The 24,863-nt window shown below is 36.2% G+C and overlaps 1 protein-coding gene and 1 pseudogene across 3 annotated transcripts in view; one reads left to right on the forward strand and one right to left on the reverse strand.

Moving 5' to 3' along the window:
• Positions 1 to 24,863, forward strand: part of TBC1D4 (TBC1 domain family member 4) — a 176,175-nt gene that overhangs the window by 35,425 nt on the left and 115,887 nt on the right. The gene's annotated exons all lie outside the window — the stretch shown is intronic.
• Positions 329 to 533, reverse strand: LOC109450643 (guanine nucleotide-binding protein G(I)/G(S)/G(O) subunit gamma-5 pseudogene; annotated as a pseudogene).

A 24,863-nucleotide genomic window follows, 5' to 3' on the forward strand; every position in this document is an offset into this window, starting at 1 on the left:
TCCATAAGAAGTCCAGTGGGTCGTGTAACAAGAGAATGTTCTGTTCTACACATTTGAAGATATTTACTCAATAACAGCTTGAGCATTTTCTTTTTTTATATTAAGTATTTTATTGTATGCTGTATATATAAAATAATTTCCCTTGTGAAATAGAAAATCATGAAAACTCAGAGAGGCAGATGTTTAAGGACTGACAAAAGCAGCAGTTTGTACATAGTACAGGCATGTGTGACAGGGATGAGCTTTTCGTTCAGGCTTCAGATATAGCTCTCCTTTCAATATTCACTGGTTCGTGAAAAGTGGTTTAGAAAACCTCCAAAGAGTTTCACTACAAAAAGAAACAGACTTTCTGGGGTCTGAAGGGATTTGTACTTGAAGATATTCCAGTCAGCAGGGGGTCATGGTGAGCACTGGAGACAGAATTGTTTCAAATCTTCAACGGTCTGGGAAACTTTCACGCCGTTGAACCTGGTTTCCCGTTGGAAATGTTGAACCATTGTTTTCATAGCGGTGTCGCTGGAGGAACCAGACATGGTGCATGCGAGAGCCTGGCAGGTTCCTTGGTTGTGGGTCTGGGGTGCCAGACAGTGGGTGAGCGCGGTAAGGGGCTAGCTTGACTATTTTCAAGAACAGTGTTGTACATTGTACTGTCTGCTCTGTGGGATATAGAGACGTATAATATATACCTGTAGATTCTTTCAAATTCTGTGAAGATGTAAAACTGAGAAATGGCAATTATCTCTGTGGTTGTGTTCTTTGATGACTGTATAATACTAGAAAATACTAGTTTCAATATAGTATGGTGAAAAAGCGTGGACTTTTGGATTCACATAGTCATGGTGCAAATACTTAGCTCTTCCATTGGTTTAGTGTCTGTGACCTTGGGTCAGTGACTTCTTTTTGAGTGTTGTTTGGAAAATAGTGTTGTTTGGATTGTTTCTATTTACACATTTTTTTGTGGGGGTTAAATGACAGCTTGCACGTAAAGGGCCTAAAAAATTGCCCGGCCCTTATTAAGCAATCAATAAATGGTAGTAATGAATATCATTTTCTTTCAATATTGAAATATAAAGTGGAAAAGTGAAAACCCTTAAGTCAGAATTCAGTCACATTATAACTTAATGTATTAGCACAACAATAACACAAAGCTTGAAATTAGATTTATAAATAAGTATACAGACTACAGGGATAAATGATAATCCTAGAGTCAAAGGCATTTTATTCCTTCTCTCTTGAGTTGTTTTCTAAGTCTTTAGGTGGCTTATGGAAAAGCTGGGGAATGCACCATAGTTGTTTTAAACCCAAGATTCCATGTATCATCAAGGTGCTCAATAAAAGAAAGAAATGAAACATGAAGAAAATTGATTTCTTATTTGCAATGTGAAATTATTAATCTTTTGATGCACTTCTTTTTCTGTTCTCTTTTTTTTAACAGTTTGTTTTTTTTAAATTGGGGAACAGTGTGTTTCTCCAGGGCTCATCAGCTCTAAGTCGTCCTTCAATCTAGTTGTGGAGGCGCAGCTCAGCTCCAAGTCCAGACGCCGTTTTCAATCTTAGTTGCAGCCCACCATCCCATGTGGGAATCGAACCTGCAACCCTACTGTTGAGAGCTCGCTCTCTAATCAACTGAGCCATCAAGCTGCCCACTGGGACCTCAGCGGCAGCTTGTTGTCTTCAATCTAGTTGTGGAGGGCACAGCTCACTGGTCCATGTGGGAATCGAACTGGCAATCCCGCTGTTCAGAGCTCGTGCTCTAACTAACTGAGCCATCTGGCCACCCCTTTTTTCTATTCTCTTGTACTCTACTTTTCTTTTATCTAAATTGATGAGCACGCATTTTTTTTTTCTGTTAAGGAATATCACTTGATTTATGTAACACCTTTCCCCCAACAATTAAATATATTTTCTTGAGCATTTGGACTTGTCTAGTATCAGTGGTTACCTTGCTTTTGTTCTCTGTTACTCAAACAGTTACTGTTTTTTTTCAGGTGTTGTTTTTTTTTCTTTTTCCTATTTTACATGCTTATAAAATGCTTTAAGCAAACTAGGAAAGTTACGCTATTGTCATGTCTGTGTGTTCTTCTAATTCCCACTACCTGGATTTCAGAGTTGGTGGTGGTCTGACATGCTTGGCGAGGCAGGTGAAGACGTTGCTGTATCTTCAACCTCATTGTTCCTGCTCTCTGATTGCTGATGGCTGTAGTTCTGCGGAGGGACAGGCAATTCTGATGAACACTGGTTGAGAACCACTGATGTAGAAAAAGGGGAGGCGGTAGGGGTCCTCTTGCTGCTGCTTTAGCTGTGATTTCAGCTTTGCAATGGTGACTGGAAGGCAATGTTTGATAGGTGCCTACTGTTCTCTGATGCTGTTTTCCTGTATTCTGGACATGCATGATAAGGACGTTTCCGACCATTTACCTGATCTTGCCCTTGCTTGGCAGTATGCTTTGATTTACATGTAATTACATTTTTGTTTTATGTAATGCCATATTTAGCACTTTCAGTTATAACCAAAATACTGAAACACTTTATAAATTCATATAGGAAGCTCAAACATTGGTTAAGCTAGATATCTGGCAAATCCACCGGCCTTTGTGTCTATAATTCTAATTTTCTTTTTTTTTAAAGGAGGGTGCAGCTCACAGTGGCCCATGTGGGGATCGAACTGGCAACCTTGGTGTTATCAGCACCACGCTCTAACCGACTGAGCTAACCGGCCACCCCTATAATTCTAATTTTTATATTTTTTTGTACACTTCAGAAAAACTCTATGACAAATCTTGCCTTTTAATTTCTTCATGGTCAAACTCAACAGGGGAAAATAAAAGCAGTTACCCAGTTATTTGTCAGTGACATATTCTGGCTACTGCATTTACTTTTCATCTGTCCACATTCAATGAGGGGCCTATAAACTGAAGTAACTAGTTGCTTTCATAAGCCCAGAGGAGCTATGATAAACTTCATAAAATAAATAAAGCAGTGACACATGTAGCAGTTTGTCTGGTAATGGTGCTCATTTGTCGTCAGACTAAGTTGGTGATGCTATTTTTAGCATAGACCAGGTCCCAGAGAAGAATTCTCAGCCCTGTGAGGATGGAGAGCCCGCACTGTTTTCTGTTTCTTTTCTTTTTTTTTTTTTCCTCCTCTGTCACCCTTCACAGGCTTTTCTTCATTTTGTACTCCAAATCAGTAACACTCAAATTTAAATATTACTTTTAGATTATATTCCAGAACCAAATGTAAGTGATTTTACACTTGTCTTCTGTTTGGGGATATCTAGCATTGCTGATTTCATTACTTTTGATCATAAGGACCTTATAATAACATTAATTATAGTGACTACAGTGGCTAACGCTTAGTGAAGATCGATTATGTGACAGATTCTCTACTGGACCTTTTATTTTATTTAATTCTAAAATGATTCTGTGGATCAGTTTTATTACTAGCCCTGTTGCATGGAAGAAGAAACTGAGGTTTTAAGAGGTTAAATGTAAAATAACATCTGCCAAAAACTAACTAAATACCACTTCCTCCTATTTGAGACCTGATATTTTTGTTGTGGATTTTCTCATTATACAATTGGGGAAGATATATATATATATATATATATATATATATATATATATATATATATAATATATAATGATGTTTATATACATGATATATATATGTAATACATATATCTATATCTATATCTATATCTATATCTATATCTATATCTATATCTATATCTATATCTATATCTATATATATATAAAATGATGTTTATAACTGATCCAAATATTTACTAAAACCATTGAGTGCCCTAAAATGGAAATTATGACTAGTTATTATTAACATGTAAATTCAGCTGAGTTCTCTTCAAAACACTGGGCTTAACTATTGATGTTGCTACACCATTTCACTAGATACAAAGATGTGGAAAGACAGTCTAGTCTGTCTTCTTACTGGTGAAATAGACACATATACCGTTTAACTGTAACACAGATCAGATAGTGATGGCTGCTGTAATTCGGGGTGGGGGACTGCAGTGGGAGCAGAGAGAATGCAAGGATTGATTTTTACTGGCATGATTGTGGAAGGCTATAGAGTTGTCATTCTATTTCTGGATGTAACTAATCCTGTTACAGTTTACGATTATAAATTAGTTCAAATTGTCATGATTGTATACATTTCCAACACAGTAGGTGTCATATGCCATCTGTGCATGAGGTACATAGACCTTCATGGGTTATATTTAAGAAGCTATATTTTTTATCTTCTTAGAGATATTAAGAATATAATGCTTTTAAGGAACCTATTAGGGGGAGCTATTTGATAATTTTCGTATGAATGCAATTTCCTTAATTTTTTTTTAATTTATTTTTTAAATTTATTGGGGTGACAATTGTTAGTAAAATTACATAGATTTTAGGTGTACAATTCTGTATTACGTCATCTATAAATCCCATTGTGTGTTCGCCACCCAGATTCATTTCTCCTTCCATCACCATATATTTGATCCCCCTTACCCTCTTCTCCCACCCCCCACCCCCCTTACCCTCTGGTAACCACTAAACCATTGTCTGTGTCTATGAGTTTCTGTTTCTCATTTGTTTGTCTTGTTCTTTTGTTGTTTTTGGTTTATATACCACATATCAGTGAAATCACATGGTTCTCTGCTTTTTTCTGTCTGACTTATTTCGCTCAGCATTACACTCTCAAGATCCATCCATGTTGTCACAAATGTTCCTGTATCATCTTTTCTTACAGCCGAATAGTATTCCATTGCGTATATATACCACAACTTCTTTATCCATTCATCTATCGAAGGACATTTTGGTTGTTTCCATGTCTTGGCCACTGTAAATAAAGCTGCAATGAACATTGGAGCACATGTGTCTTTATGTATAAATGTTTTCAGAAATTTCCTTAATTTTTATTTTTGAGATTGATTAGATTACACTCTAATCAATTTGTTAAATTGTGGTTCCTTATAGTCTGAATTCGGAGTCTACTTTTGAAAAATTGGCTTTTAGATGAGTACCCTAAAGTAGAGATAGCTGCTTTCATTGTATACATTTTGTATATTGTTGTAGATCCAAAGTGATAGTTTTTATATCTCAAAGGCTCTAATCATGTCTTATTCTCTTTTTCAATCTAGCATTTAGCAAGCACATGTCTGAGAAAATGTAAAGAATCACTGAACTTTTGTGAATTAATATTAAAATATGAAGACACTATAAACAAAATTTAGTCTTCAATATGTATTTCTTGCTTTTAGTCTAGCCTTCATATTTCTTCACATCACAGGCAGTGTTTTCTCCTTCTAAAATTTAATTGTGTCAATCACTTCACTAGTTAAAACCCCCAGCTATTTTCTCATTACTTGAAAGATGAAATCCAATTTTGTGCATGGCCTACTGCCCACTTCATAATGTGACCTGGCTCAGTTTAGCCTCCGACTTCTCAAGGGACCTATTTCCCCTGGAAGATTTAGCCATTTCTTTTGTGTACCCTCCACCCCCAGTTGAGATACCCTTCTCTTCGTTCCTGATTAAGGCACTTTTTACTTTATGGTAAATGTTCATTGACTTATACAACTCTTTGGAATTTCTTGAAGATGGGGAGTTCTGCTTTCATATATTTATATTGTTCATCTTTTAAATACCAGTTTAGACTCATAGGAATTAGATTAAAAAATGCTTGTCTAAGGATTGTGGATTGTCCTGAACCCGCTCATTAAGTATGTAAGAATCCTTTAGTAAAAGATACAGTTCAAAGTCAGACATTAATTTTAACATTTAGTGTATTATTTTCCAAGGAATTTTGACTGTTGTAAATACATCAGTTTATTTTCATACTGACTCAATTTCATATCGGCACTAGTAGTTAATAAAAATTACTGTATTAGTTTCTTATTGCTGCCTTAACAAATTACCAAAATTTAGAGGCTGAAAACAACACAAATTTATTACCTTACAGTTCTGGAAGTCAGAAGTCTGAAATAGGTCTTATGAGAGTTGGCAGGGCTGCCTTCCTTCTGCAGGCTCTATGGCTCTAGGGGAGAATCTGTTCCTTGCCTTCCCATGCATTCCTTGGCTTGTGGCTCCCTCATAGCAACTGCATTACTCTGATGTGTGTTTCCACCTGGTATCTTCTCTGACACCCTCACCTTCCTCTTTGTCTTGTAAGAACTCTTGTGATTGCACTGGTCCCACTGGGATAATCCAGGATAATCTCCCCATGTCAAGATCCTTCATTTAATCACACTTGCAAAGTCCCTTTTGCCATGTAAAGTATGGGGATTTGGACATGGACGGACGTCTTTGAGAGAGGGCATTATTCTGCCTACCACACTGATTACATTCTCTTAAAAACTTCTTTTTCTGAACAGCGAGCAAAGCAAAAATAATAATTGACAGAAGAATCGATTGAGGGGTGTGTTCTAAGCAACCAGTATGTATCTATACCAAGATTTAGATAGTCAGTGGTTTATCATTTCTGTTAAATACTCTTCATACCAACTTTATTATTTTGTACAGTTAATATATCTTGAGTGGGTAGAATGATTTGCATTGGGGAAAGGACACAAGGTTAAAAGATCAAGCATATTAGACTTACAGAGTTCTAAGTAGCATATTCAGGCTAACGACAAAGTATTAAATATGAACTGTTAAAAGTAAAAATTATAAATTTTATCACGGTACTTGGCCTTAAATGAATGAAAATAAACATATTTACCGTAAGAACTAAATTTTCCATATAAAGGTTATCATAGAGATATTTAGATCTGGCAAATTTCACTTCAAGTTTCCATCAAGAAACTGGAATTACCTCTTGGATGAGGAATAAGGCAGTTTTTCCGGAGATTTTCTTTATGGCAAGCATGTTTATAGAACTTTCAAAGAGAAGCATTAATAGTTGTATTTCTTGAGCTTATCTTCAGCTGCAGCAGCTAAGCCCTTTGCTCTCAAAATGTGTGGTGCATACAACACTATAACACAGAGTATTTGGTACTAAAATAGAATGTAGCTCTCCACTTAAATTACCTTAAACCATAAATATTTTTTATCTCAGATGTGTTTTTTTCCCCCCTGTACATCTAGCTGTAAGAAACGATTTCTGTATTTTCTAAAATGTGAGCCTAAGGGAATTAGATTAGCTACTGTTTATTTGTAGTGAATGAGGTTGACACTGAACTCCTACAAAAAATTAGTGAAGAGCCATGCCATGTTTTTGGATGAAAATATTAACATTGCAAAAGTTTTCTGTGTTTTACTGTTTGTAACTTGAATTTTCAGTGTTACGTGGCCTTGCGTGTTCTTCCTTTTAGATCTACCATTATTAGAGAATTCAGCTACAGGTTTGTTGGCTGTGCTTCCTAAAACAGCAGGTGCTTTGGAGGACATTGAGTGGATTTGCCCCTTTTTACCTATCCAGGATGGAGTGCTTTCTTTTTTCCATCTACTAGGCTTTTGTTAAGGTGGGCATTTCAGGAGCAGGTAATATTTAAAGACATAGTTAATGAAATGTTTCTAGAGAAAACTGAACATAAGCATTGCTCAAATTAATTACTTGGATTTTTTTTTTCCTACCATGGTCAGATTAATAGAGATGCTTATTTGCTTTATTCTTTATTTATGATACATTTCTAGAAGTTCCTAGGAAAATCTAATTAATGGAATAGGGACAATTTTAAGAGGAAAGCTTGACTATGAAAATTCAAAGGGTGGGAGTTGTCTTTTGAAAGAGCAATTCACTGTCATTTTAATTATTGGGTAAAGCAGAATGATGAAAAGTTTATGATGCTGAAAAATTGGGGTGTGATGGGGCGAGTCTGCTGGGTCTCTTTCTTTTTTTCATTTTTGCCATGTTAGTTCAGCTTTTTTGAGTATCCTCTAGGCTAACAACACTTTCCCCACATTGCAGATATATTTTCTCAAAAATTGTTTAAAAAGATTTCAAAAAACAGGTCTACTAATGATTTTAAGCACATCTCTACTGTTTAGGCAGCCCTCTACCAGCAACCAGAAAGAGTTAAGACATCTTCAAATAGTTCACAGCGGAATAACAGTGACTTCTCACTGAGAAGGTCAGGACACTTAACAGCCTGCTGAGTTTTATAGAGGAATTAGCTGCTACTGGTGAGTTAGTTCTTCTCTGGGAGACTATTTTCCATTGGAGAACTACCAATTTTTTTTAAGACAGCAGCCACTTTTTAGTGTATCAAATCTGAAAAGTTGTATGTTGGTGTTTTGTGGAGGACCTAGAAATAACCCACATTTTTATTGCCTAGCCTGAGAATACAACTTAAAGGAATTTACTCCAAGGGAGTAATTTTCCTCCTGGACAAAAGGAATGTGTATACTCCAGCCAACTGATTGTAGATTTATAAAACTACTTTTCTCTTTTGAAATAATTTTAGACTTATAGAAACACAAAAGAACTTTAACAGAACTCTCACATTCTCTTTGCTCAGGTTTCCCATTTGTTAATATTTTTTGCCAAATTTGCTTACAATTCTCTCTTCATATTTTTTTTACATATCTTTAGTGAATTTTTTTAACTATTTGAGAGTAAGTTGCAGATGTGATATACTTCTACCCCTCAATACTTAAGTGTGTTTTTCCTAAAAACAGAGACACTCTTATATAACCGTAGGGCTATCACCAACACCCAGAAATTAACATTGATCTATTATTACCATTCAATCTACAGACCCCATTCAAATTTTATCAGGGATCTCCATGATACCTTTTATAGATCCAGGATCTATCATCGATTCATTTGTTGTTTTGTCTCTCTAGTCTCCTTCAATCTGAAATAGTGCCTTAGTCTTTTCTTCCCTTTCCTTACCTTGACAGTTTGAAGCGGTCAGTTACTCTGTAGGATGTCTCTGAATTTGGGCCCGGCTTTTTAGAAGAAATACCACAGACATGTATCCTCAGCGCATCATATCAAGAGACACAAAATGTTGATTTGTCCCTTTACTGGTGATACTAACTTTCTTGTTTTTTAAATTGAGATATAATTGACGTACAGCATTATATGGTGATGCTAACTTTTATCACTTGGTTAAGATGGTGTCTGCCAGGCTTCTCTAGTGTAAAGTTAATGAGAATTTTGTACTTATAGATTAATAATAAGAGTTGGCCGCGGAGTAGGGGGAGAGACAGTGAGGTGCTGTGCCTGAGGAGCCCTTATTGGCACAGGAAGAAGCCTTAGGGAAGCAAGTGTTCATATCCACACAGATCAAATGGGAAATAAAAGAATGGAAGATTCAAAACAGAAACAGCCATCTGTGCATATCAGAAACATTTGGTAAGTTGTGGTTTCTCCATCTGTGCCCTGATGAGCTGGAGGACTAGCCTGGTATAAAGCAAAAACATTACCAAGAAAAGCCCTTGTACTGACCTCTTTTCTAGTTATGCCAGTTTCGCATTCCGCTTTCTAACGTCAAGTAAGTAGGGTGGTTATGTCTGGAGACGATGGAACTATAAGAAAGAAAAGAGATTTTGTTCTTGGGGTGGGGTGAGGGATCAGTGCAGACTGTTTTGAAAAATGGCCTGTTTAATTTAGATTCACAAATTCCCATTTGTTTAATTTTGAAGCATTGCTAAACTAAACTCCATTTTTCATAAGAGAAAGTTGTCAGCCTTTAAAGCCATGTGTGTTTCACAAGCCATGTGTTTTTCAATTTAAAGTGGGATTTTTGTCATCTCTTTATTCAGATTACAGAGCAAATTTTGTAATTCCCAGTTGCAGAGTAAATCTATGGTGAGATATAGTTATGGATACTGTGAGAATATTTTATGTAAACTTGGATTCTCAACTGTCATATGTATTTGTCATAATTTTATTATGTTCACCAGAGTGCTTGTTATAGTAAATGAGTGAACTGTCCTGCTCAGTCTTTGTGTGGAGATTTAGAGTGAAATACTTTTAGCCAATCTTGCTCATTCTATGTGGATTAACTCTAGTTTTCCTCCTTTTCCAGGTGGGTATTTTTTGAATACTTTATTATGTAGACTATAAAAGTAATCTAAAATCTATTCATTCTATTCAAGTTCTTCAGGACTAACTACTCTGTGCTCTGAAGTCCTGTGAGTTCTCAGAGTGAGGTTTTTCTAAGTTCCTCTTTGCATTTCAGTGTTGTCTTTGTCTGTTTGGGCCGCTATAACAAAATACCATAGACTCGGTGGCTTATAAACCTGGGTGAGAAAATTTTTTTCTCACAATCTGGAGGCTGGGAAGTCCAAGATCAAAGTGCTAGCAGATTCATTATCTGGTGGGGGTGGGGCACTTCTTGGTTCATAGCTACTTCCTGGTTCTCTCTATAACCTCACGTCTTAGAGGGGACAAGGGAGCTCTCTCTGGGGTCTCTGAGGCCACTAATCCCATGAGGGCTCCAGTCTCATGGCCTAATCAGCTCCCAAAGTCCCTACCTGCAAATATCATCACATTGAGGGAATAGGTTTCAGAATAAGGATTGGGGGCATTTGGGTGGAGGGGCACCAATACTCTGTCTACAGCAAGTATCTTAAAGTTAAAATTATTTTTCAAATTTGTCCCAGATGTTTTCTTTTTCCTTTCATTCCTTTGTATTTTTTATAGGAGCTCTACATAAGCAAATTTAAAAAGCATTTTGGGACCATTTAAATTAATACCTTTTATGTTACCAAGAATTGTTTTTTAAATTTAAAAACCTAATGCAGTTTATTTGTTTATTTTTTAAATTTAATTTTATTGTTAGTTTCAAGTGTACAAAAACAACATAAAGATTAGACATTTACACACCTCACAAAGTGATAACCTCAGCAAGTCTACTACCCATCTGACACTGTGCATCGCTATTACAATACCATTGACTACATTCCCTAGGCTGTACTTTACATCCCATGACTATATATAGATATTATATTAGTTTCAGGTGTACAGCGCAGTAGTTAGGCATTTATATAATCTATGATGTGATCCCCCTGGTAAGTCCAGTACCCATCTGACACCCTACATAGTCTTTATGACATTATTGATTATATTCCCCATACAGTATTTCACATCCCTGTGACTATTTTGTAACTACCAATTTGTACTTTCTAATCCCTTCACCTTTTCACCCATCCCCCAACCCCCTCTCATCTAGCAACCATCAGTTTTTTCTCTGTATCTATGAGTTTTTTTCTTTTTTGTTTGCTCGTTTATTCTGTTCTTTAAATTCCACATATAAGTGAGATCATATGGTATTTGTCTTTTTCAGTCTGACTTATTTTGTTTAGCTTAATACCCTCTAGGTCCATCCATGTTGTTGCAAATGGTAAGATTTCATTCATTTAATGGCAGAATAATACTGCATTGTATAAATATACCACAATTTCTTTATCCAGTCCTCTATTGATGGGCATTTTGGTTGTTTGCATATCTTGGCTGTTGTGAATAGCGCTGCAGTAAACATAGGGGTGCATATATTTTTTCCAGTTAGTGTTTTGGATTTCTGTGGATAAATACCCAGGAGTGGAATCGCAGGGTCATAAGGTAGTTCTAGTTTTAATTTTTTGAGGAAACTGCAAACTGTTTTCCATAGCGTCTGCACCAATTCCAAGGATTTCTTTCTTTCTTTTTTTTTTTTTTTGAAGGAAAAATTGCATAGTCTTTCTTATCTGACAGAAATATAAATACCCAGGAATGGAAGTACTGGCAGATAGAGCCATGTTTATCAAACCTTGAATGCTTAGACGTACAAATTCAGACCAGAAGATCCTGAAAGTGCAGGGTCAACCCTGGATTACTCTCCGGAAGTTCTGTTCCATATTTAGATTTTGGGCTTATTAATTGAATGGTGGAACTGGATCTTCCTTATGATTAGATTAAAATAAGATTTACTTTCAGTGATGGAGACTATGAAGGGAGGAAATTCTCTTTATCTTCTCTAGACTATTGATTTCCATATTGACTTACTTCATAGAGTAGGGTAAGACATTTATAAACATTTAACTTTGTTTGCTCTGTTACCTGAAAGAAACAAATCTTCAAGCATAAGGAAGTCATGCATATGAAATATTAATGATAGAGAACTTAAAACATCCAATGTAAAATATTTTAAAATATTGGTTATTTTTTTTATTATGATTCTTTACTGACTTTATGGATCCTTTTGTATAATGCGCTATTCCTGAATCTATTTGCTCTACTCTTAGCAATTTCTTTCGGTGCTGGGCATGGGATAACAATTTAGCACTTACCCAATCATCATTAAAATGAAAGTATTTCTGTTTGACAGTCTGTGTTAATCTGCTTTAACTCTAGAAGGAAATGAAAGTAGAAGCTAAATATTTGGGTATGATTTTTAAAGCACTTACACATAAATCATGTCATTTGAATCTCACAACTGCCTGGTAAGTAGTCAGGACAAGTGTCTTTATCTCAATTTTATAGATACAAAGATCAGCTTTTGTCTGAGAGTTAAATATCGTGCTGAAGCTCACACAGTAAGTTTAGTGACAGGGTTAGAACACAAGATCCTGTGCTTCGTTTTTCTTTTTAATAAATGATAATCCGTCTATAATGGATTATTAATGTTATACCATGTTTCTCTGAAAATAAGACCTAGCCGGACCATCAGCTCTAATGCATCTTTTGGAACAAAAATTAATATAAGACCTGGTCTTATTTTACTATAATATAAGACCGGGTCTTATATAATATGATATATAATATAATATAATACCGAGTATTATATTAATTTTTGCTCCAAAAGACACATTAGAGCTGATGGTCTGGCTAGGTCCTATTTCTGGGGAAACAGTGTAGAAGGATATTGAACTTCACAATAAATTGCAACATAGGACTTCTTTATATAACCAATTTCTATAAAAATTGGTAACTTAACTTGATTTATTAGTTAAATCAAGTTAAGTTACCAATTAAGTTATTAGTTAAATCAAGTTAAGTGGTTCATTATCATTTTCACATTGGCATTTTAGAGGGCATTGTAGTGAAAATGTGTTCCCTTTGCCACATAGTACCTCCCACTTGATCTGGCTTTTCGATTGTTGCCTAATGAAAGTTTTGACCAGGAGAGAGTCGTCAAAAGCTGGTGATGCAGGGTGGCAGAGTTCTGGTGTGGCGTCTGTCATTGCCCTGTAGCTTTAAAATTAATGACATTATTCCACTTCAAAAAAGCTATCCCTGAAATCTGTCTCTTGACTATTTGGTTCATTCACTTATTGCTTCCTTTAAAACACATTTAATTTTTTACCTGATAATTCCTATAATCCATTTAATATTTTGTCATAGGCTTATTTGTTAAAAAATCGACTTACTCATTTTCTTATTTTGGTGTGATGATCTCTTGAGACCATCCCTTCCAGTTATCAAATAGTTCCCCTTTTGGATATGCAAAAAATTTTTGTTTATATTTTAGGTTGCTCAGAATGCTCTTATATTACTATTAATTAAATTTTACAGCCATGAATATCCTACATATGATTATAGTGAGCCCTCCTGGAAGAGTCACATAATCCCTCTGTTTTGAGAGTTGAATTTTTTATCACCAGACAGATAATTTAAACAAAAGTAATACCTAAGAATCTGTATCAAAATTTAATTGTCCCCAAACTTTTCTGTTTGTGTTATTTTTGCATTATGGCTTTGGATATATTCTGCATGATGTACCGTTTATTAAAATGAAAAAATAAGATTGGAAAATAAGCATTGACCAGAATAAGAAATATTAGATTTTATGTGTATAGTTTTTCTAGAAACCTGCCTATATTTTTGGGCACAATGTAGTAGAATTGATTCTTCATTGGTCATAAAGTGAAAAAAACAAAACATGAAATTTATAGTCAGTAGCAGGAAGTAGTCTGCAAGGAAGAGGCTGGCCTTTGAAGAGGATATCTTTTTTCAGCAATCTGGAATATGTATATCCCTACTAACTAAGCATACTTCATCCAGACCCAGACCCAGGAACTGAATAGATTTGGGTAGTCAAAGGTATTTGTCTTTTATTCTGTGTGACGGTAAATAATAAACTTGTAAAAGGATATAAAAATGCACGCCTGTCTGCTCTTTTCCATCCATGAACATTGATAATGGACATGACTTCCAATATGAGTAATATCATATGCAGGTTTGCATTGCTTCCCTCTCTGTTTATGAATGCATTTTTATACATATACCTGTATCTAAGCATGAATCCACACATACGCAGAGGCACAAAATGCTAAGTTTAAGCAAACTGCTATTGTGATATTTCTTGATACTCATCAACTGTGAATTGGGGCCTGGTACCATTTATGGGCTTCCTTCTTTTTTCTAGGAGGTGATTTTATGGTATAAAAACAGAATGTGATGGTTTTCATTTTTCAGTGATGCTTAAAAAACAAAACAAAACAGAAGAACTTTTTACACAAAGCTAGTATTGTCATCACTGGCGACTCTGTGTAAAGGTAATCTGGGCATGTGGTGTGAGAGATTTTGTGACACTTGGGTGATCCAACAATGGCAGTCCACAGTTAATTTATTCTTATCTCAGGATGCATGAGTTTTTAGGCAGTGGAGCTCCCATCATCATTACTTCTTTGAAAGTTAGCCACTAAAGACCACAGTTGTAATGGGAAGGATATGGGAGCCACAGGAAATGTTTAAGGAAGTGGGTCTCAGTGACAATTTGCCTTTTCCTAGTTACCCTCAATTTGTCCCGAATTGCTTGTGGCAAGCTTTGGTTTAAGAAGGCACAGGCTTTTGTAGTATTGTGTTAGGTGCAGTGTGATTTCATTTCAAAATGGACAAATGAGCTAATCCAGGGAACTATGTCACCAAAATCCACTCTGGACGAATGATGATCTGTTATGTTTTCATTTCTGTTATGTTCAGTCCTAGATTCTATACAGGGTGATTTAGCTCATAAGAGTATTGATTTTATTCATAAGAGCTAAATGAAATTATTATATATTAATTCCTGACTTGTTTGTTTTTCTAGAAAAATCTAGTATAGATCCAGATTGGCAAACACAATACTAGTTTCCCAGTACTTATTATAGATATATAAAATTTTAAAAAGTAAGGATGGAGTAGAAACATGATAGAGGGGTATGAAAACATATGAAAATTTTCATAGGTCAAATTTCTACTTTTTTTCTTTAAAAGGCTGATTTAGTAGTTCACATCAGAACTTAGTGTAGAATGTATAAAAGCAGATATGTTTGAAGTCTGTCTCTTGAGATGAAGCATTTCTACTGTAATGTGTGGGCTTTGCTTTATTTCTTGCCTTCCCCCCAAAGTCTTCCTTTAACCATAATAAACAAACAAACCCTACAGTACAGGAGCACCCCAGTAGTAAAGGCTGTATATTATATCCCCTGTAAGTTTTTATACCTGTAGAGAGTACCAGGTTGTATGTTAATACCAAGTATTAAATACTTACTTCCTGACTTTATATTTGTGGTTCATACATACTCTCTATTCCTTATTTAAGCCCTTCTTCCTGTTGATAAATTGTTAAAAGAGTGTTTGCCAAAATACATCAGAAATCGATGATTAATTTACTAAATTATTATGAGAAAAGTTATTGAGCATTTTGGTGTTCTCTAAGTGACACCAAACAAAAGAGAACAGAAATGTACCATATGTTTTAAAGACTTTTCGCTTAAACAGTGAGTAAAGCACTGTTGTAAATGTTGTGGCAGATGCAAAGATGAGTGAGACCAGTGGTGCCAGCCCTTATGAGTCTTATGAGAGTGATAGGTAGTGATGTCTAGGGAAAGAGAGTGATGTTTATGAGTAATTTGAAATAGTGAATATAGGAGTCTAGTAAGTGCCCAGTGAGGTGTAAATACAGAAGGAACCAGCCTCAAGCTTCAAGGTGGGGCAATGCGAGTGTGAAGTTGATGAACTTCTATCAGAATTCTTGGTTTTAATAATGTTGATATACACGGGTACTTAAAAGTTAGTGTTTTGCACATATTCACTCTTTTTCCTTTTGTTCAATGATTTTTGATCTGGGAATATTTCATGTAGTTTTTGAACATCAAAAGCCTTTTCTGGTTATTACCAGAAATTGGATTGTGCAAGACCATCAGGTAAGAAGTTGAACCAGTGGCTGAGTACTTCCTAGAATTTCATTCTGGTGTTGCTAGGAAATGAATTTAAAGTTGAGGCTAATAAGAGCAAGCATTATTTGATTTATATGCATTTGTCCCAATATGTCTAGAATGACAGGGTTACCAATAGCCAGTCATAACTAAACGGTTAACCTCTTCCCAGTTATTAGCTGTATGCAGCTTCCTGTGAAATCACTTAGTAATAGGAATTACTCCCTATATTACTTTCAAAAAAATAATTTGACTTACGCATTATCTAAAATGATTTTTAAAAAGCAATTACAAGAAATCCAATGTAATTAAAAGATTTAAAATTCATTAACTGACTTTTCGTGGAGCAATTCTTCATCTGTATTTTTTAAATTAATTTTTATCGAGAGAATAAAACCTGTGGTACGAAAATAGAGCAAGGAGTTCCCCTCCCTCAAATGGAATTATACTAGAAAGGCCTTAAAACAGAGACTTAACAGGAAAAGTAGTTGTGGAGATACTATATCATGGAAGATTTTTTTTGTGGTCTCATAGAGAAGTCTTCCTTTTTCACCCTTCAGTACGTACCTAGAATATGCAGAGTAATTAGTGTCTGGAATTGGTTGATGTCTTCACCTGTTTGGGTTTGCTGCCTCCATCTTGGTTATTGAATCCCCTCCTTTCCTTTTACAGATTAACTGATTTTTTTTTTTTTTAAGAGAAAACTGTCTTTCTTTCTTAAATATAACTTCTGTAGCAAGCAAGTCATCCTAACAAACCACCTCTTGTTAAAAACGTTTCTTCCTATGTTTTTACTACTGTAATAACTGGGAGAAAATATACATGTTATTATGCCACACTCTTTACGAAATAAGTTATGTAGAAATTTACTGAGATACTTCTCTAAAAGTTACCAATTAGCTTTAAACAGTAAAGCGAAACTCAAGTATATAGATATCTATCTATATAAATGAAATAGCAAAACAGCTTTATTACAATAAAACTGTAGCTACTTTCTGTTGACTGAGGGCAAATGCCACCTCTCTATTTAGACCTAATTTGTGATTACTTTGTGCTAGGGCTAATGTTTATGGTTTCCAAATTAGAGTGTTTTGCTTTTTGAAACTTCCTCTCTCAACATTAGCTTTGGTATAAGCCATCCTAATACATTTTCTCTGTCAACTGGGTCATTAGCATAACTAGAAGGGAATGCAGCTCTAAAATTGACCTGATTTTTTGAAGTTTAATTTGAATTAAAAACTAAAAAATAAATGACAAAGGTTAGTAAAGTTACATGGGTTTCAAGGGTACAATTCTGTAATACATTATCTATGTATCACATTGTGTATTCACCACCCAGAGTCAGTTCTCCTTCCATCACCATATATTTGATCCTGTTTACCCTCATCTAACCATTGCCACTGCAATAAACTTTAATTAAGAAACAAACAAACAAAAACACACACTATAAGGTAAATGAAAAGAGAATTGGTAAACAGATGGTGGATAGAAATACAAACTAATGGAAAACTAAGGCAAAAATCCATTTTAAAATCCAAAAGTAGCTGGATATTTGTTGAATTCTCTGTTTTGCTTGTACAGAAAAATTATCAAGTTAAAGATCACCTAAATATTTTGTTCTGTTTAGAAATGCATTAAAGTTTTTTTTCCCCCCTGAGTCCTCATTTTTATTAGAAAAAAGCAATTTATTTTCAGTGATTCTTTTTATTAGGAGGCACGTTGATGTTACCTTTAACATAAATGCCCAGAGAAGATCCTTTTCACAGTCTTTCTGGAACAGTGATGAAAGGTAATTCAATAAATGTGCAGCAGAACTACAGCAGCTTTTAAGAAGATGGATTTTAATCTTGTAAAGTATTGAATTTTTGAAAGAATGATAATGAAAAATTTATAGTAGAAATTCTCAATATTTTAAAATGAACTTCCAGTGTGTTCTGATTCCAGAATGAATTAATTTCCATTTGAAATGATTAACAAATCTTTGCTTGGCATACAGGTAATGTGCATGTCAGAGAGTATTTTAAGATGGAGATAAATGAAATAGTGTCTGGAGTTGTGTGTTGCCTACAGCTTCTCATCTTGGTTATGTGAAAAGAAGGACACTCTAATATCCTGTAGCTGTTACAGAAGCACTGGCTGTCTAAGTTCAGGCATGAATTATTTTGATTTTTCCCCCTTAACACTATTTTTTGGACAGCGTCCTAGGAGACTCCATGAGGTCAGAGGACGGATGGACTCATCTTTGCTTGGTATTTCACAATGTAGATCAGCAACATTAGCCCCTTGGAGTAAAGTCTGTGTGTGTTATAATGGGTGACATTTAAAAAATAGTACTTAGTTCATTAAATCTGCGTTTTCGTGCACAATATTTGTAACCCATATACCTATGGGGAACAGAAAATGTCTTTGTATAACACTGAATGAAATGGAAGAGCAAAGAACATAAATGATTGATTCACCCCAATGTCAGTAATTAAGCTAAGTCGCAATAATTATCCTTAGAACAAACACATTTCTTTTATAGACTTAGAATATGGTTTCCTTTCGCTAAGAAAGTTTTCACTTTCAAAGCAATTCTTTACATGCTTTTAATATTAAAGGAAATGAGGTACATGTTTTATTCAAGCCTAAAACTGATTGAAAATAAGATTTTTTAGAGAAGGTCTCTTTGACTAGTCTATGATATTCTGGTTCATGTCACCTTTTTTTCCCAAGACTCTACACACCACCAAAAAAATAACCGTTAGTGATCCTTTGAAGTGTAATTGTCCTGGGCAAAAATAATTATTCTGGAGTTCTTGTTATAGAACAATTTGTAACAGGAAAGCATGTCTAAATATACTCCAAAGAAAAATTTAGTAGCGGGTTTTCAATTTAACAAGAAATTCCTGAGGACTATATACCAGGCTCTCAAGGGTTGCAAAGATGGGTCTGACTCAACATCTATCCTCAAGGACCTTTTTTTTTTTTTTTGTAAATTTGAATATCATATTTATTTAACCCAAAATATCTAAAATATTATAATTTCAACATATAGTGAATATAAGAAATTGTTCATCAGATCTCTTCCATTCTTTTGTTGGTTCTAAGTCTTTGAAATCTGGTGTGCCTTTAACAGTTAGAGCGCAACTCAGTTTGGGCCAGCCACGTTTCAAGTGGTCGTTTCAAGTGGTCAATAGCTATATGGCATCACAATTCTAGATGATAATGGAAAGGGTGGTTTTCCTAGAATCCAAAGTCCGGGCTCTTTTGCAAACTAATATAATGTGACTCAGAGTTTGTCATAGTCCTGCTCAAAATCCTCCCAAGACTTCCCATCACTCAGTTGGGGGATAGGATGACACAGTTGGGGAGACTGGAAATGGGGTTGGAGAGACCAAAATCAACTACAGTGATGTTTCCAAGAAGGGAGAGAGTAATGTGGCCAAAAGGATCTGAAAAGGCTCTGTGAAGAAAGTGGTTTGTTTTATTGTCACTGTCCTGAGATGTCATTTGTGTTATCATGAGATTTGCACAAGCACTTCAAATGCCTGTGCTGTGGTGGTGCCACCCAATTGTTCCCCAGGTTGTCACTTTTCTGAAAGACACTTGGGAAGCAAATGTGGCAAAGGTTGTCCAGATTTTATTAGTGCTTTGTTTTGGATATGCAGTTAGAGTTTCTGTTGATAAGTCAACATCGAAATTTTGAGTGAAGGAAGATATTTTTATTGTTGACTGTTGGAATGTCTAAAGTCAGGCTCTTAATAATAACCAAGTGTCAATCTACTTACATCATTCCTACTTTTAATAACTGCTTTGTATTTTGTATTCATTCAAGTTCCGTTTTCTAAAGGCCTCATTCAACTCTTGTGTATGTTACATTTCTTCTCGAGAATTTGTTCATTCCTTCTTCCTGAACGATTTCCTGCTTCCATGTTTTCTTGGACTGTTTGTTCTCTTCCTGTCCCCGTGGCATCTCTGTACTCCACTATATTAGATCTAAGTTGTTAGATTATCATTGGGTAGATTTCACAAGGATCACACAAGGCACAATTATGTGAGGTGATTTGAAAAAATATTTGTTATTTCTAATTATGTTCCAGGAAACTTTAATAGCGACCTGATTATGATTCCTGCTTATCTTCTTGAAAATAGAAGTATCTACATGTCAAGTTGCTTTAAGTACTTCTAAATTTCTTGCTTATTTGCCTCACCAAATCCCCACTTAAGAACTATGTAGTTTCAAACAACAGAAGGAAGGATGCACCTATGTAGATTTTGTTGGTTACTTAGCCAAAGTAGCATTCTAAGAAGAAACTCAAACTATTAAAAATCTAACACTTATGCTGACTCCATACTTATGATTTGCATACCATACATTAACCCATATATTTGACTACTTCTCCGCTGTCTGAATTTGCAAAAGCCATGTAGTTAGAAGACTAGCTACAGCTGGTGAGGAGTGGTGGCTCTCGTTCATTGGAACTTCTCTGGGGTCCAGTGTTTCTCAAACAAGAGAAGTCTTTTTCCCATTCTTATTTCCACTGCTCTACCCAGCGCTCATCTCTCATGCCTTTCTGGAAGCTTATGGCATTTAACTTCTTAGTTTGCCGCTGAAGAATTTCCCAGACCGAGGCTCTTTGACATTCTCTGGACTGTTCTGTCTTTGCCAAAATGTGTTAACTTGGATTCTTCAAATACATTCTTCCCTCTCCTCTTTCTTTGTGTTTGTTACTGCAGTGTTCTTTCCATTTCTGCCCAGTGAAATCCTGCTCTTCCTTCAAAATCTGGCTGTAATGCCTCTTCCTGCCTGAGGTCTTCTGACCCTTCCAGAAACTTTGTTAGTAGCATGTTTTTTTTTGGTTGTTGTTGTTGGTTTTTTGTGTTTTTTTGTGTGTGTGCTTATCATACTTGATATTCTGTGGTTATTTGTATGAATCTTATCATCCCTGAGGAGAGCCTCTATTTCATATAATTTATTTTTATATTCCCTATAGCATGTAGCCTGGTACCATTCACATAATAAGCACAGTAAAGATTTTTGGATTTAATGAAATTTGTGAGTCCCAAATGTACCACCACACAGAGGCTGGGAGGTGATGGCTGGGACGTGATGGCTGGGACGTGATGGCTGGGAGGTGATGGCTGGGAGGTGATGGCTGGGAGGTGATGGCTGGGAGACCACAGTTAATGTATGATGCCCTCTTCAGTCTCATCCTTTGGAAGACTGTAAATTGTTATAAGTCCTTTTACTTCCATGTGATTTACATTCATTTCCTATTGTAATTTAAGAAACACACCTATTAGAACCTTTGGAATAATATTTTCCTAATTGAATATTATTTTTAATAGCTTTGTCGCATATAACTTTGGGGTGTGCTTCCTCTGAACTAAGATATCTGCCTTATTTTAGTCTGTATTTTTTTTTTTTTTTACAGCTGGTAATAAAGTACTACTACTAAGTATGAAAAGTTGGTAAAATCTGTGATCTTAACTAGGTACGTGCATTTTTAGGTAGCAATCCAAGGAATAGGGTGTGAGAATGTTGAATAAAACTTCTTTTTTGTTTTCTGTTTGTTTGTTTCCTCCAGCACTGGAATGGGAAGAGGGCAAAACAGTAGAGAGGCCAGGTGATTACTAAAAACACCTCTTAGCTTGTGACAGAACTTGACTACCAAACGAAACTCCAGCAAAGCTTTCTTAAGCAATTATCTGAATGAATTGTAAAGTTAGCTGCGTAGTAAAGGGACTCCTGAAGTAAAGGTCATATTTAAACTTGAATTATTGTAAAAGTGCCTTGAGTTATTTATAGTTATGGTATTGATTCATTCATCTCAGAGAGAGTAGGCGGGGGCGGAGAGAGAGACAGACAGATGGAGAGGGAGAGGGTGAGGGAGAGGGAGAGAGATAGAGAGACTGAGAATATGAAAGGTTATAGGAAACAAACTTTCAGATCAGGGATCCCCCAACCCTTTTGGAGTTATGCCACCTCAGTGACCCCATGTCTAAGTAGCTGCCCACATCTTGTCCAGCTTTTGATTCACCTGTAGATCTACCAGAGCCGCTGCTGTAGTAGAAACGGTAAATGAGTGTGTTTGGGTAGGTTGTGCTGGGAGTAAGGACTAGATAAAGAAAATAATTCAAATACAGCATCTGTAGTTTTTAGAATATCTGTGAGTTCAAAAATGAAGGAAAGAAACTTTTGAAAGTAAGTGTTGATCAGAGCTGACCCTTCTGAGTCAAATTACTAGCGTTGCTTGTATAAGATTGTGTATTCATGTTACCTATATTTTTCACTTTAACCTTGCTTGAAATACTGTCAGGTAAATATTTATTTAGAATGCAACTATTCAACTTAATTCAATTAACTAATTAAGTAAACATTTTTTATTAAGGTATAGTTGACATACAAAATTATGTTACTTTTACTTTTATAACAATGATTTGGTATTTGTGTATATTGAAAAATGATCAACACAATAAGTCAGGTTAGCATCTGTCACCATATATAGTTACAGATTTTTTTTCTTATGATGACAACATTTAGGACTTACTTGCTTAGCAACTTTAAAATATGCATTATTATATAGTAATATTAACTGTCGTCACCAAGCTATACATTACATCCCCATGACTTATTTTTTTAATGACTAGAAGTTTGTACCTTTTGACCTCCTTTACCCATTTCATTCACATCCCCTGAACACCCCCCCAAACCTGCCTCTGGCAACTGTGCAAGTATCCTATTTTAAAAATACAGAATTTTTGGAAACTTTTAAATGACGACTTCTTAGCTAAATTAACGAGAACTTTTGGCCTAATAGCTAAAGATATGTCTTTAATGGCCTATGATTTTTCTTGTGCTAGGATCCACTTCTCCCCTCGTTCACCTGGCAGATTCCTGTTTATCCTCTAGGGCCCAGATCTGGTGCCACTTGATTCATGTAACTGTTCCACATCCATCTCCTTTCTGGAAGGAGAAGTAATTGTCTATCCTTCTGGATTCTTTCTTAGATCGGGCTGTTCACACCTTTCATTATGATTTTTCTTAACAATCTGACTTCCTAGTAGACTTTAAAAATAAATGATGTGGCATCCTCAGCACTGTATCTTCAGGCTCAATATTGACAGTGGCAAAAAGCAACCACTCAAACACTGAGTGCTTTAAAAAATGGAAAATTCGATTAACTTGATTTCAAATGCATTCTACTAGATGATTTTCAGGTCATTCCTTGTCAGGGCTATCATTTTTATGATTCCAGGAGAAATGCATAACTTTTATTATCTTTAACAATAATGATGATGATGATGCTAGCAATAAAAAACACAGTGGTCAATATATATAAGGATCTGATTACATTCCATGCATTATGATTTGTACATCTGTCCATTTAATTTTGGCACCAGCCCTACGGTAGTATTAGTACCACACTGAGAGCTTTGAAAGAGATTATGAGACTTACTCCAGGCCACATAACTAGTAATTGGCAAGATTTGAACCTAGGTCCATCTCCTGTCTGAGTTTATCTGTCAATTAGCAGAGTTGGAACTAAAAGATGAACAAACCCAACACCACATGGGGCATTTATTTATAAGAGTTGGCAACACACGAATCACTGGACAAGAATACATACTACCAGTTAAAATAGGTTTTCATATATTCATTTTTACCGTCTGAAAAACGAAGCCACAATTGAGCCCCTGCAGGAGGCCATATTCTTCAGTGGAGGTGCCCCTCTTCCTCTTCCTCATCTCCACTCACTCCTATTCTCCAAAAGTTTAAGGTCTGGCTCCCAGGCTAGGCCTTTGCTCAGTCTTTCCCAATTCCCTAAACTAGAAGCAGCATCCTGTTCTGAAAACATCCGGGGTTTTTATTTTTATGGCTCTTATTTTCTATCTAGTGTTACAGCGTCAACAGGATAATAAAACGAGATTCAGTTTGAGCTGAGGTCCTATGTGCCCGTCACTGTCCTGGTCCATAGTGCAGTACTGCACCTCCAAAGCAGGATTTGCTAAGGGTGGGGTGAGGCACAAGTTTTAGGGATGCCAATTCAACACCCACCTTCAGCCTCTAAGTAAGGCTGCAGAGGCTGGAAGGAGATTTGGAACTAGGAGATGATGTGGCTAGTGTGTTGAGAGCCCCATCCCAACAAGAGGGTGGCAGAGAAAGCCTGACAGGTGTGCCCTGGAGGTTGGGGAACAGAAGGGACCATGTATCAATCATGTCAGAGAAATCGGAAGGCGAAGGAGCTGGCTGATTCATCCAGTGGCAGAGAGTAGAGGACAGTGGATGGGAAGGAACTGTTTCCCACTGACAGTGAGCCAGAGGTATTCTGTGGAATTGTAGGTGACCATCCAGAGGTGTATTCATGCTTGTCGGGGACGGGCCAGGGGGCCCACTTGGGGGTGGAGCAGTCAGCTTTGAGCATCTGTACAGCAAACCAATCAGATATTTGCAGGGCAATTAAGGCTTTCTGCCCTTTTAGCTCCCCTAAGGGGGTCAGCAGCAAATGCCCATTAGTTAGTAGGGGGCTGGGGGGACCAGCTGTCCAGGTGAGGAGAGGAAGCAGAGCCTGCCCTCCCACCCCGGCCCCAGTGCAGGCCTCATGTCTGCAGCAGGACTGAGCCAGGGGAGGTGTTGCTCCACTTTTGAATGAAGTCCAGAGTTTGGTTTATACATGAACTGAGTATTTAATTACTGAACTGAGACTATTTTAGGGACTTTTTGTTTTCCAACACCAGGCACACAACTGTGGGGCCTGTCTTAGATTTAATCCAGGGCCAGAGGAAGATTTAGTCTGGCAGAGTAGA

This window comes from Rhinolophus sinicus, chromosome 16 (assembly GCF_057876585.1).
Source record: "Rhinolophus sinicus isolate RSI-liver-muscle chromosome 16, RSI-T2T, whole genome shotgun sequence".
Lineage (NCBI taxonomy): Eukaryota > Metazoa > Chordata > Mammalia > Chiroptera > Rhinolophidae > Rhinolophus > Rhinolophus sinicus.